Consider the following 13,955-nt stretch of genomic DNA (forward strand, 5'->3'; position numbering starts at 1 on the left):
ATGGGGTGTAAGGAGCAACCTGATAAGGTTGTATCCTCCACCCTGGCCAAGTCATTGCACGGAAAGATCTAATAATACAATTGGTGGGTCTCACAATGTCGACACCAACCCAATCCGTGAAGCGGGCATAAAAAATAGGGAAGAAACATAGCATAATACGACAAACTAAAACAGGCATAAGAAGGTACTTATGCCTCATGCTATGGGCTTGGGCTAAACTAGACATCAGGGTCTGGGGAATATCATAGAGTGTACGTCCCCCAGCTAAAGCAAGGAAAATAACACAAGTTTCGTCATTCACAGAAGAATAACGACATTCCCCTCTAATGTTTAGCATGATCCAAAACATACTAGTGCCCACATTCATAGACAGGCTACCAAGGGCAACGTTATATTCCCATTGGTCCTCTATCCTAAAGATTCCTTCCCCATAATGCTCATGCAAATCCTTATAGTTATACATGTACATATTATCTACCAAATAAGCCCATGAGTCTTTTATTTTAGTAGGCATAGCAAGTCCAAGAACAAAGGCTAACAAGAACTTGGAAATTTCCATCGGTTCATCCCTAATGGTGATGGAGATCACTTGTTCTCCATCTGGTCTATCAAAGAACTTAAAATTATCATAAAAATAAGATGTAAGTGCAGGAGAATACAGATCATCAGGTCTTACCATTAGCGTTTCCCAGCCTACGTGTATGATCACTTTGCGAAACCAAGATCCGTATGTGTCGCTCGAGAACAAATCTTTGAAAGACTACTCAGGTATGAGTGTAGGAGATTTCATTACAAAACTACTCTCTAGAACAGCTACAAATGATCCTACAACAACCCACAAAAAATTAAAAAAAATCGTGCTTAAGGAAGTCAGGGCGCGGGGTGCGCTCAAATTTGGTCTGGGTAGGGCGCGGGTCGCGCTCAGGTGAATTTCGAGTTATAGGTGGTTCAAGCGCAGGTGACGCTCAACTAAGGCACAGGCGCGCTCCGTGCAGCTTAAGTGCTGAAGTGAAGAAAAAAAAAAAAGAAGGAAACTTGGGAGTGAAAGGTGAGAGATGAAAGTGAGATGTAGTGTGGGTTGTAAGTGTAGAATGAAGGAAGTTTATATAGGTTTTGAGTTTCCAAAACAAATTGCCAAGTTGCCAAAAAGTTTTAAGGCAATTACCGGAAACAAAATATTTCCAAAACCGAAAACGGAAACAACCCCTATTCTCTATTCCAAAACAAACCTAATATCTTTTAGGTTGAATTTAGGATAGTAACTGCCTAACTCATTTAGATTTCATCCTACCACAATATTTACTCATAGCCATGCCAATATCGACAACATTCCCAACAATCATCGTAAAATTTTAAATTTTGAATCATATAAAAAACCATGCTAAAAGAAATAATGCCACCCCCAAACAATTCGGGAAGGTGGGATTAAAACTAAAATCAACGCATAATTTGAAAAGAACCAAATTATATTCAAAATCAAATTCAAATACAATTAACAACCGAATTCAAATTTAACTACTGAATTCAAAATTAACATCCGAACTAATAAAAACAATAAAAACACATCAATCAATAAACTCCCTAAATGCATAATTCACACCATAGAAAAACATGACTCCAAAATCGAGAAAACATGCAAGAGTGGAAAACGTGAATTATATTAACCGTGGACTTAGGATCCGATACTTACAACCACACACTCCAAAGGGAGGGCCCGGTTACCTGAATGGCGCACTTACCAATATATGGAAGTGAAAGGAAGTACACCGAAGAATAAAATGAGTCTTTTATAGTCAGATACTCAAGACTTTATCTAACACATATGTATATAATGAACATATAGTTTATCATATATCAATAACCTAAAGAGTTGTGGGTCTTTCCATAAATAAATAACATGGAATGCACCCCCAAACAGAATCAAGCACCAAGATTTTCGACGACGCAACTTAGTGAAATGAAAGCAAAGTCTAATAGATCTAAAACGTAACCGAGCATACACCTTCTTTTCCCTCCAACGAAAAGGTGGTCAAGTGAATAAGTGTGAAAAAATGGATGGTTGTGGAAGATATGGTGGATATGGATGAATTTTAGAAGTAAGGAATTGGAAAAATGAGAATGTGGGTTTAGCATAAAACTCATTTGTGGCATGGGTTGGTATAATCACACGACTGAAAATGAAAGTGTCAGGTGGCTCTTTAGGTAGTATTTTCTTAACAGGAGAGTTTAGAAAATCATGAAGCACAGGAGAAACAAGAGGATCAAGTGCAAACTCTAAGTTCCTTTGAAAGGGTGGAAGGAGGGGAATCGAGGCGGATGGTGCACAAGGTAGTTCTTGATAGGGTGAATCATCACCTGCTCTAAGAAACTCGTCAAATTCCTCATCCAGCTTGGTCACATCCACATTACTATGGTATTCCTCTGTATCTTTGAGAAAGTCATCAATCTCGTCCGCATCCATAAGATGGGTATCGACTAGTGTAGGGACAAAAATGTTAGAGTCTGAACTTCCAAAGGAAAGAAATTTAGGCATCTGATTATCAAGAAACGTGTTGTCGAAATAATCTCGAGCGAAGCTCTCGATCATGTTAACCTCTCCATCGACAGTCGTGTCTGGGTACTATTGAATTGTCTTAAAAACATTTACTTCAATAGAAAGATGGCCAAAGGATAAGGACATCGAACCATCGCAGCAGTTTATGAGTGCGTTGGCAGTAGCCAAGAAGGGACACCCTAAAATGATAGGTACAGAGTCGTTAGCTACTTCTGTGTCGAGGATAATGAAGTCGGCTGGGTAGTAAAAATTTTGAACTTTAACTAGCACGTTTTCAACCACACCCTTAGGATACTTAATAGAACGATCCGCTAATTCAACATCATTTTCGTTGGTTGCATCTTTTGTAGACCGATTTGTTTATATAAATAATAAGAGAGTAAGTTAACACTAGCCCCCAGGTCTAATAGAGCAGTTGTCATGTGATTATCCCCCAAGGTGCATTGTACAGTAGGATGATGATAAGTGCTCAAAAAGTGCTATTTAACCCTCGATTATGCCTCTTGTTTAGCCATCTTAGTGGACTAATAGTGTTTATAAGTTGTGTTTTAAGATTCTACAGGTGAAAAAGAGAGTTTTGTAGAATATTAGAGAAAATGGAGTAAAACGAAGCAATTCGGAGCATTAATGATCACATGGGAGGTCCGTGGACAATCATAGAGAAGGCCAAGGAATTGGAGCTATTAAATATGCGACTTGGACCTATTTTAAAGTCTATTTGGAAGCCTAAGGCCAAAGGATTCGTTGCTTGGACCAAAGCCCGCAAAAGAGGATAGAAGGATAGAAGCGTAAGAGAGAAAATCGGTTTATCGCGTGCGGGGGACGATGGATCGAAAGGCCCAGACGATTGATGCGTCACGGGGACGATAGATCGTGAGTCCAGATGCATTACTTGAGTCTGAGACGATGGATAATGCGCCCGCACGCATGAATCGACATTAATCGTAGCCAATTCCTTCTCGGTTTTGAAGACGAAGTCGGACTCTGAAAAGAAACCTATTTGTATTAGGAAACAAATGACGGTTTGGAATGCTTCTAGAACTCATTGTAACCCCTATAAATAGAGGACCTAAGTGCCTCATGTAATTGGCCAATTCACTTATATTCTTGTCCTTAACTTGAGGAGAGTCTTAATAAATTAGTCTTTCTAGTCTTATGTTCTTCAACTATTCTTCTTCTCGCTCTTCGTGTTCTTCCTTCTTTATGGAAGGCTAATCTAATCTCTCCTTCAAAGGGAGGAGATGAAGCCGATCTTAAGGGTTAATGATTCTTCCGGTTCATGGTGTTCTTCAATCAAAGTTAGTTCTTTATGTTTTTAGTTATTAGTTCCATTGCCCACACGGGGGATGGAAGTATAGATTAAGGTTTTTATTTATTACAATTGAATATCATGCTAGTTTAGGGTTTTATTTATTGCAATTGAATATTTGCTAGTAACATGCTTTTATTTATTGCAATTGAATATAATGCTAGAATAGAGTTTTATTTATTGTAATTGAATATTATACTATTACTCTCTACTTTTCTTCTAATTGTGTAGTGTTTTAGAGTAAGGGAAGTATTCCTTGTGTTTGCCTTAGATGGTGATTCATTGAATAGCTGCCCAAGCTCACATAAAAGGAAAGAAGATACTAGTAACATGAACATAGGAACAACCTTAAGTAGAGTTAATTGTTTAACGATGTTTCACCCAAAAAGGCATCAACACTTGCTTGATTGCCCGATTGTAGTCTACTTGGAGAACAACATGAAGCAAAAGGTCATTGAATCAAAAGCATTGGTGGATTCTAATCTCTTGAATTCCCTCTCTTATAAATTCTCAATAGTTTAGTTAGTTTAACTTAGTTTAGTATCTACAATCTCTACAATATTAGTTTTTAATCCCTCAAACCCCCTTTCAAGTCCTGTTCTTCACATAACATACACTTAAAAGTGGAACGATACCCTACTCATCCTTTACTTATTGAGGGATAATTAGGTTTTGATACGCTTCTTTTTGTTCAACGACCATCAACTATCTAAATCATCCATATACCACATCTACACACACAAAAAGAGGCAGTGTCAAATGGCGCCGCTGCCAGGGATATAATTAATTGTAGCCCTGAAAGAGGTTGGTCAAATGGCGCCGCTGCCGTTTTAAGTTGTTTATGTTTAACGTTTTCTTTCAAGATTAGAATTTTGGATCTTGAGGTAATTTTAGCCACATCATCCATCCTTTTGAAAAAGAAAGAAGCTTGAAGGACATCTCGAAGACAAGATCTACCATCCAGGTTAGTCGAATCTTCATTCTATTTATTTTTCTTAGTATAGTTGCATCGTAGTTTAGTTTTATTGCTTTCTTACTATAGTTGCATCATAGTTTTATTGCTTTCTAGTATAATTGCATTTAGGACCTTTTCAACAATTGAAGTTGTAAGCCAACACAGCGAAACATCAAACTCTAGTGTTTCTTGTCTGAATCTTGACAAACAGACTATCGTCTGTAGGACGTGGTACTTAAGCAATCCAAGTGATTCACCATAACCCTAGAAGAGCGACTTTTAGACAACGGGCTGAGATACTAGCTGTAAAAGCCCAACCCAGTTGAAGGAAAGTAGTTTTGCATATTAGTATAATTTAGAATAGTTGCATATTAGTTTAATTGCATTCAAGCATAGTAGGATAGTTTTCATCATCTTCGCATAGCAAGAATGCTAGATAGGATTGATATAATAGCCGCACACAATGATGGAGGTGTTATGGACACCAATAATCCTGAAGCTATCACACCCATGCAAGCACAGCAGAGGAAGAAGATGAGCGATTTTTATTCGCCAATCATCGGAGACCCACCCAAAGAAAAGTATTGTTTTTCCGTAAACGAAGCTAACCCGGTTTGAGCTTAGAGCATCAGTAATCTCAATGCTTCCAAAGTTCAATGGTTCAGACAATGTTCAGCCATATGTTCACATGAACAGATTTCTATCAGTCCTCAGAACTTTCAAGAACCAGAATATCAAAGATGAGAGTATCAAGTTGATTCTTTTTCCGCTCTCACTTGAAGGTAAAGCCTCCGAATGGTTAACTGCACAGCCGATCAATTCAATCAACAACTGGGAGAAGTTGAGAACAAAGTTTATGAACAAGTTCTACCCACCCCAGAAGACAGATGCCATGCAGCAAGCCATTAGCAATTTCAAAGGAAAAGTGAGTGAAGAATATCATCAAAGTTGGGAGAAATTTAATAATCTGCTAGTCTCATGTCCACATCATGGTTATGATAAGAGCACACTTTCTCTCATTTTTCTATCGAGGACTCTCGATGATGATGAAAAGCAGATGATCTGATCAATGGCAAAGGCAAGTTTACATCGATGAATGGAGAGGAAGCTTACAACTTTTCGAAAATTTAGTGAAGAAACACAATGATGGACTACTAGCAGCGTGGATGTCGCTAGCATGGAGGGGAGCCAAAGCAATTTGGTTACCAAGCACATGAACAAAGCAGATCAAGAATTGAAGTCTACATTGCCAAAGATGGCCACCAAAGATTGAAACTTTGAGTAAGAAATTCAATCGGTTCTCCATGAATCCCTCCAAGATCAACAAGTCTCAAGCTAAATCTTTCCCGGTCATGCAAGCTAGCCAATCTTTGCGAAGTCCGTTCGCATTAACTTCTCATGCAACTCTAGAATGTCCGGTTACTATCAACATGCATCGGTTGGAGAGTACAATGTGAACTCATTTCAGAGGCCCAACCAAGGTGGTAATAACTTTCAAGGTAATTATTATTGGAGGCGAGTAACTGGACCCCCGTGTTCTCAAGATCAAAGTTATATTCCACGGACAAGTCAAGCTTCACAGGTTGGTTCCTCAACAACAGCTTATACTCCCAAAGAAAAATTCCAATACAAGTGGAGAGTTAGTGCCCGATCCTAGGAGAAATTATGCCGCGACCCGCCAACCGGAGAATGCAATTACTTTGCTATCACAGAAAAATCAGAAGTTTGAAAGTGTTCTAGAGCTTCTTGCACAGTCTCAGCTCAATCTCCAGCAATCTCAGGCAAGTCAATGTTCTAGAATGGAGTCTCTAGATGCTAAGGTCGACCAACTCACCACTGCTTTGTCTATAAAGACATAAGCCACTCAACCTAGCTTATTGGAACCAATATTGAAGAGTGAAGATGTATGCCACATTGGGACAACTTCTAGTACTGATCACCTCCATAATCATGTTAGCACAGTTACTACTCTTAGATCAGGATTGAAGATAGACAACAAGGTTGACTTACCTTCTCATGATGACATTGCTACAGAGCAATTGGTCAAGATTTCAAATGAAGTTCAAAAGGAAGTGGGGAAATCCTTTCCACTCCCATTTGTCAAGACAACCAAGACAAGATATGCAAGAATGCCAAAAGAAAGAAGAGCGCATACACGTCGATGTGTTTGTACCGGAAGGCACCTTTTCCTATATTTTTGCTCAAAGCAAAAAGGACAAGCAATTTTCAGAGATAAAGGAGGCATTTGAGAAAGATAACATCAATATCCCTTTCTCAAAGCGATCAAGCAGCGGTTGCCATCATATGCCAAATTCTTGAAGGATGCATGCAACATAAAGAGAAGTACTCATGTTCCAAAGCGGCGTTTCTAATTTGGACAAACAACATCTATTATCCATCAACAAGCTCGGTCAAGCTCAAAGATCCAGGAAGTCCTACAATATCATGCAAGATAGGAGAAAAATTCACGGGTAATGCTCTCTTAGACCTTGGTGCTAGTGTTAATCTCTTGCCATATCATTTGTACCAAGCGTTGGGCTGGAGAACCTAAAGCCTACACAAGTCAAAATTGAAGTTAGTGACCGTTCTACCAAGATTCCAAGAGGCATAGTTGAGGATGTTCTTGTTCAAGTAGCCGATTTCTACTATCCAGTGGATTTCATTGTGATAGACACCCAGGAAGCCTTTGATAAAATACCAATTATTCTAGGCCGACCTTTTCTCCTACCATAAAAAGCTTTGATAAATTGTCACAACGGTGAAATGAAGATCAACTTTGGTAAGATGTCCATGGATATAAATATCTTTCACCTGTTGCATAAGGATTGTGATGAAGCCGGAGGTGGAGAGGTGTACTTCCTTGATAGTATGATACAAAAATTCGTCCCATTCAAAGATACAATTGAAAGTGCTCAATCTACAGAAAACTGTGATGAACCTGAGAACCCCACCACAGAGGCGTTGCTAGCCATGTTCTTGGAATCTCTGCAGAAAATTCAGAATTTAAGTGAGCAGAATGGAAAATTGACAGAGAGAGTATCATATCTTGAGAAGATGAACTTTACATTTCGGGATGAACAAACGGACTTACGCTTGGAAAAATGGGTTACTAGAAAATCGGCTTTAAAGAAATTTTGGAAAAACAACGTAATCTAGAAACCTGAAATGAGTCTTCTAAAGCGAGAAAGTGAACCATATTGATAAGGAGAATTGCCTTTGTTGAAGCTTCTTCTACACCATCATTGTCGAACAAGAGAAGTATGTAAACCGGTCTACGCCCACCTTTGAAATCGGCCCGGACATCCATTATCATTACTGTGGTGGTAAAGGACACATCAGATACTATTATCCTGTTAGAAAGAAAGATTTTCATCAATGTTCTACACAGAGGAACCACAAGGCCTATCACACAATCGTCAGACCTAAAATAATTCAAGGTAGAGAAGCAACTTCACCAACAATCTTTCCAGCATATCAAGGAGTATTTTTGATGACCCACAAGGTGAGACCTCTTCGTCCTCCAAACATTCGTCAGATTTGGGTGAGAAAATATGATCTCTTCCTCCAAATTGATAATGCATGATATAAAGTCTTGAGAATCTGACTTTAAAAGACTCACATTACGTCTTGGGGATCGACGAAAAAGACCTAAAATTTGTTTCTTGAACTAATTCGATATTACGCATCAATGGTAATATCCTACATTTTTTCTCATCCATTTCATTTACTTCTTTATACATTGAGGTCAATGCATGCATAAGTAGGGGGGGGTGTACTTGAGAAGTACTTGAGAAATGAATTTGAAAATTAGTTTTCAAAACAAAAATATTTTTGTTTCTATATCAGTTGCATGAGAAAAATGAATTTTAATGATGAGTCTAGGATATATATTCTATACTGCTTAGTGTTGAGTTTGATAGATAGTTGATATTATTGATTTCATTACCGCTTAGACTATTTATTATGCTCGGACATAGTTCTTGTTGATAGAATTCTTTATTAAGGCACCACTATAATACTTGATCAGTTTTGTATACTTTTGCTAGAAGAGAGATTTAAACCCCTAGTAAACTGGAAGTAGAATATTTAGACTTAGCCCGTGAGACTTGAGCTTTATACCCATTCTTTGGAGAGTTAATTCTTACGAAAAATCCGAGTCTTAGTGACTCAACATCTTTCAGTTCTTTATGTCGTTGTAATATAGTCTCATTATTTTGTTGATTTGGTTAATCACGAAGTGACATCAACTGGGGAGATAGCCATTAGGTCTTGTAGTCTATTCAAACAAGTATCATCTTGATAAGCCAAGTAGTGAACCCATTCAGCCTTTATCCCACCTAGTAGGACCATCATGTTAAACCCTTTTTGCTTTACAATAAGCCATTTTTCTTTCATAAAACCCTTACCCTTTACCCAACTCGGACAAGAAGTATAGTCAAAATCTTTTATCACCCATACCCATATGTTTCGAGAATACGAGGGGCACAAGGAGGAAGAAAGACCAAAAAGGAAGATTACAAGGAAATACCGAGAGATACAATGAATCCCATCATTACATTCAAAGTGAAAGAAGCTAGTGGAAAACAAGCATATCCGATTACTAATCAAGGATATACCGAAAAAAAAAAAAAAAAAAAAAAAAAAAAGAGTTGAACATAATGGATGGAAAAGCTAAGATAAAGGAAGAATTTTCTCGCAATACGAATTTGAAGAAATATTCCAAAGAAAGAAGCAAAACCTTTAGTGTTTTCGGAAATAACCTTAGAATCCTTTTTTTACCTTTCCTTCATAAACCAATACCCAAGCCAAGTTACAACCCATGACTTATCATTACAGTATGGTACGAAGTCTAGAATAGGTGAGAGGATGCTAAAGTGAAGGACCCGACACTTCATATGTGATTGACATTCTTTCCATGAGACTAATTTTATTCAAGAAGTCGTTTTTCAAGGTAGTATGTGGGATGTTAGTATGCATTATTCTTTTCCCCCCACATACATGAGGTAAAATAGTAAACCATCTTCTGAAAGATTCTTTTCTGAGAGTATGACCGGTGAGGATTGAAAGTCGAGATTATCTACCTATGGTAAACTAGGGATTCCGTTTCTTGGATAGGAGAGTATAGGAGATTGACTAAGTACACACATAAGCCTTGATTGAGAATTTTGTCAATTTTTACTATCTCCCATCATAATCTTTGAGTCTTTGCAGAAATGTAGTTAGCAATGGAGACTGTCTATTGGGGTAAGCACTAAGTAGGTAAGGAATTTCTCTCTCTGAAAAATACTATCATTCTTGAACATGCTATTGATTGATTTTGTGGGTATATCACCTGAAAACCCTCACGAAACTATAACTCGTCCTTTTTGGGGAACTTAAAGGTTTAAAGCCTTGTTGCATATCGTAAATGCAATCGCGATGCCTGCGAAAGTGAGTTAGGATTTTATTTTTGTTATTAGGATATGATTTTGATCACTTATCTATTTTTTATCTTATTTGCTAAGAGACTAGCAAAAGGCTAGTTGGGAGTTGTGATAAGTGCTCAAAAAGTGCTATTTAACCCTCGATTATGCCTCTTGTTTAGCCATCTTAGTGGACTAATAGTGTTTATAAGTTGTGTTTTAAGATTCTAGGAAAAAAAAGAGAGTTTTGTAGAATATTAGAGAAAATGGGGTAAAAGCGAAGCAATTCGAGCATTAATGATCCTTGGGAGGTCCGTGGACAATCATAGAAGGCCAAGGAATTGGAGCTATTAAATACGCGACTTGGACCTATTTTAAAGTCTATTTGGAAGCCCAAGGCCAAAGGATTCGTTGTTTGGACCAAAGCCCTAAAAAAGAGGATAGAAGGATAGAAGCGTAAGAGAGAAATCGGTTTATGCATCTGGGACGCATGGATCGAGCGTCCAGACGCATTGACTGCATCTGGGACGCATAGATCGAGCGTCCAGATGCATTGATTAAGTCTGGGACGCATGAATCGACACTGTAGCCAATTCCTTCTCAGTTTTGAAGACGAAGTCGGACTCTGGAAAGAAACCTATTTGTATTAGGAAACAAATGACGGTTTGGAATGCTTCTAGAACTCATTGTAACCCCTATAAATAGAGGACCTAAGTGCCTCATGTAATTGGCCAATTCACTTATATTCTTGTCTCTAGAACTTGAGGTAGAGAGTCTTAATAAATTAGTCTTTCTAGTCTTATGTTCTTCAACTCTTCTTCTTCTCGTTCTTCATGTTCTTCCTTCTTTATGGAAGGCTAATCTTCTCCTTCAAGGGAGGAGATGAAGCCAGTGCTTAAGGGTTAATGATTCTTCGGTTCATGGTGTTCTTCAATCAGGTTAGTTCTTTATGTTTTAGTTATTAGTTCCATTGCCCACACCGGGGATGGAAGTATAGATTAAGGGTTTTTATTTATTACAATTGAATATCATGCTAGTTTAGGGTTTTATTTATTTCAATTGAATATTTGCTAGTAACATGCTTTTATTTATTGCAATTGAATATAATGCTAGAATAGAGTTTTATTTATTGTAATTGAATATTATACTATTACTCTCTACTTTTCTTCTAATTGTGTAGTGTTTTAGAGTAAGGGAAGTATTCCTTGTGTTTGCCTTAGATGGTGATTCATTGAATAGCTGCCCAAGCTCACATAAAAGGAAAGAAGATACTAGTAACATGAACATAGGAACAACCTTAAGTAGAGTTAATTGTTTAATGATGTTTCACCCAAAAAGGCATCAACACTTGCTTGATTGCCCGATTGTAGTCTACTTGGAGAACAACATGAAGCAAAAGGTCATTGAATCAAAAGCATTGGTGGATTCTAATCTCTTGAATTCCCTCTCTTATAAATTCTCAATAGTTTAGTTAGTTTAACTTAGTTTAGTATCTACAATCTCTACAATATTAGTTTTTAATCCCTCAAACCCCCTTTCCAGTCCTGTTCTTCACATAACATACACTTAAAAGTGGAACGATACCCTACTCATCCTTTACTTATTGAGGGATAATTAGGTTTTGATACGCTTCTTTTTGTTCAACGACCATCAACTATCTACATCATCCATATACCACATCTACACACACAAAAAGAGGCAGTGTTAAATGACCAGGGTCCTTGTACTTAACGATTCTATTATTTTCAGATAGAGTTGGGAACTGTTCAGTTAAAAAGGCGTCTTTAGGAATATTTGTCTTACACCTAGTAGTGCACAACTCTTTAAGAAACTTAGCATGGTGAGGTAACTTTTTTATCGCTTCAAGAAAAGGAAGGCTTATCGTTAGATTTTTGAAAACTTCCCTAATCTCATCGAAATTCGTATCCTTTGTTAACATTGCTAATCTCTGGGGAAACGGTGGTTTATCTCTATATTTAGCATAAGGATCGACAGGATGTTTAACCTTGGCTTTTTGTTTCTTAGGTTGTAGTTTAACTGGTACCTCTATAGGGGTAGGATCTTCAGTTTCCAGTTCGGTATCTAGTAGAATATCAGGTGTAGGGACCACTAGTGGGGTAACCACAGGCATACTTACGGCGTTATGAACCACTCTGCCAGAATGGAGAGTGGTGATAGCATTTAACTAACCTACGTTTCCATTTTCATTACTAGTATTACCGATTACCTCAAAGGCTGTATTTGGTGTTTTAGGATTAGGTAACGCTTGACCTGGAAACACGCCTTTTGGTTGGGCTAACTGTTGGGTTAAATGATTAATGGATTGTAAAATCAATTGGTTAGATTGAGCCATGGATTAGAAAAGTTGTTGGTTAGATTGAGCCATGGTTTGGAAAAGTTGTTGGCTAACCTGTATGAATGCGTCAAGACGATCCGGTTGTGTAGGTGATAAGAGCCCAAAACTGTAGTTTTAACCCTGTAACAGTCATACTTTTAGACCAATTATGTGAGTAATAATTAAGAGTTAATACTGATTACGTATTTTTATGCATTTCAGGCTTCAAAGTCCATTATGTGCAGAAATGTGCCACTTTAGCAAGATAAAGGAGCAAAGGTCGGTTGCTAAGGAGTTCTGTGATTAAAGGCCAAGATTCAAGAAGACAAAGCCTTTCTAAAGCCCGGTCAAAAGCTGAAAAGTCGACGCGGGCAGAAACAACACTCAAAGATAGCAGAACTTCCAAAGGCCGTATCTTTGGACTCAGACCTCGGAATTGGGCCTACCTTATATCAAAACGACCGGCTCGGAAAGAGCTTTCCAATGGTCTAAGCCTTAACTCAATCAGAGGAGCAGAATTGTATGAAAAGTCTGTTGAAGCCAACTGCAGCTGAAGAGGCCTTTTTGGACTGAAAGAATTGGGTTTTGGGCCTAATTCTCTAGCCCAAAACATGGCTCCAAGCCCATGCACGATTTTTGGATCTGAACATATAAAAAAAAAAGCTTAGCTTTTTGTTAATGGTAGCTAGTTAGACCTAAAACAATAGATAATTCTAGATCTAGTTTTCATTAAATAAAATTAAGTTTAGTTTAAATTCAATTCTTGTTTTAGATTAAACTTTTAGAATCATTGTTCTATATTAGTATTGATAAATAAAATAGCTAGTTTGTTAATTTCGATTTTTGTCATTTCAATTTATAGATCTAATTTTAATTCTTGTTGAGTATCATTTCTGAGTTGTTAAATTAGATTGAAGTATTGTTAGTTAAATTAGCCAAGTAGAATTTTGGTATGATGTTTAGTTTTAAATCAATGGGAAATGATAGTGGTATGAATCAAGGCTAAACCTCAATTAGAGGGGTTGAAGAAGCCTTGATGACGCTTGATCTTTGTTAAACTTAGAAATCGTCGTGATAATTATTCCACTCTAGAAATGATTAATTCACCATGAGAATGGGTTTAATCGCTCACATGCTAGTTATGAATTGGTAGAAATGCCATGTATAATTAGGGATTAGAATTACTATTTTTGATATGCTAAGCATTCAATTTGGATCACGACGAGTCTTTGTTAGTAGGATTAAGTCGAGTTAAGGTGGATTCAATTCCCTTTAATTCTTTATCTAGATTCAAACCCTTAGCATTCTCTCTTTTCGTTATTCGTAACTTGTTAATTTAATTCACCTCGTAGTATAGAATTCCCCTCGTAAACCTCTCATTAGACTTAAGACCGATTAGT

The sequence above is a fragment of the Coptis chinensis genome, chromosome 1 (genome assembly GCF_015680905.1).
Source record: "Coptis chinensis isolate HL-2020 chromosome 1, ASM1568090v1, whole genome shotgun sequence".
Taxonomy (NCBI): Eukaryota; Viridiplantae; Streptophyta; class Magnoliopsida; order Ranunculales; family Ranunculaceae; genus Coptis; species Coptis chinensis.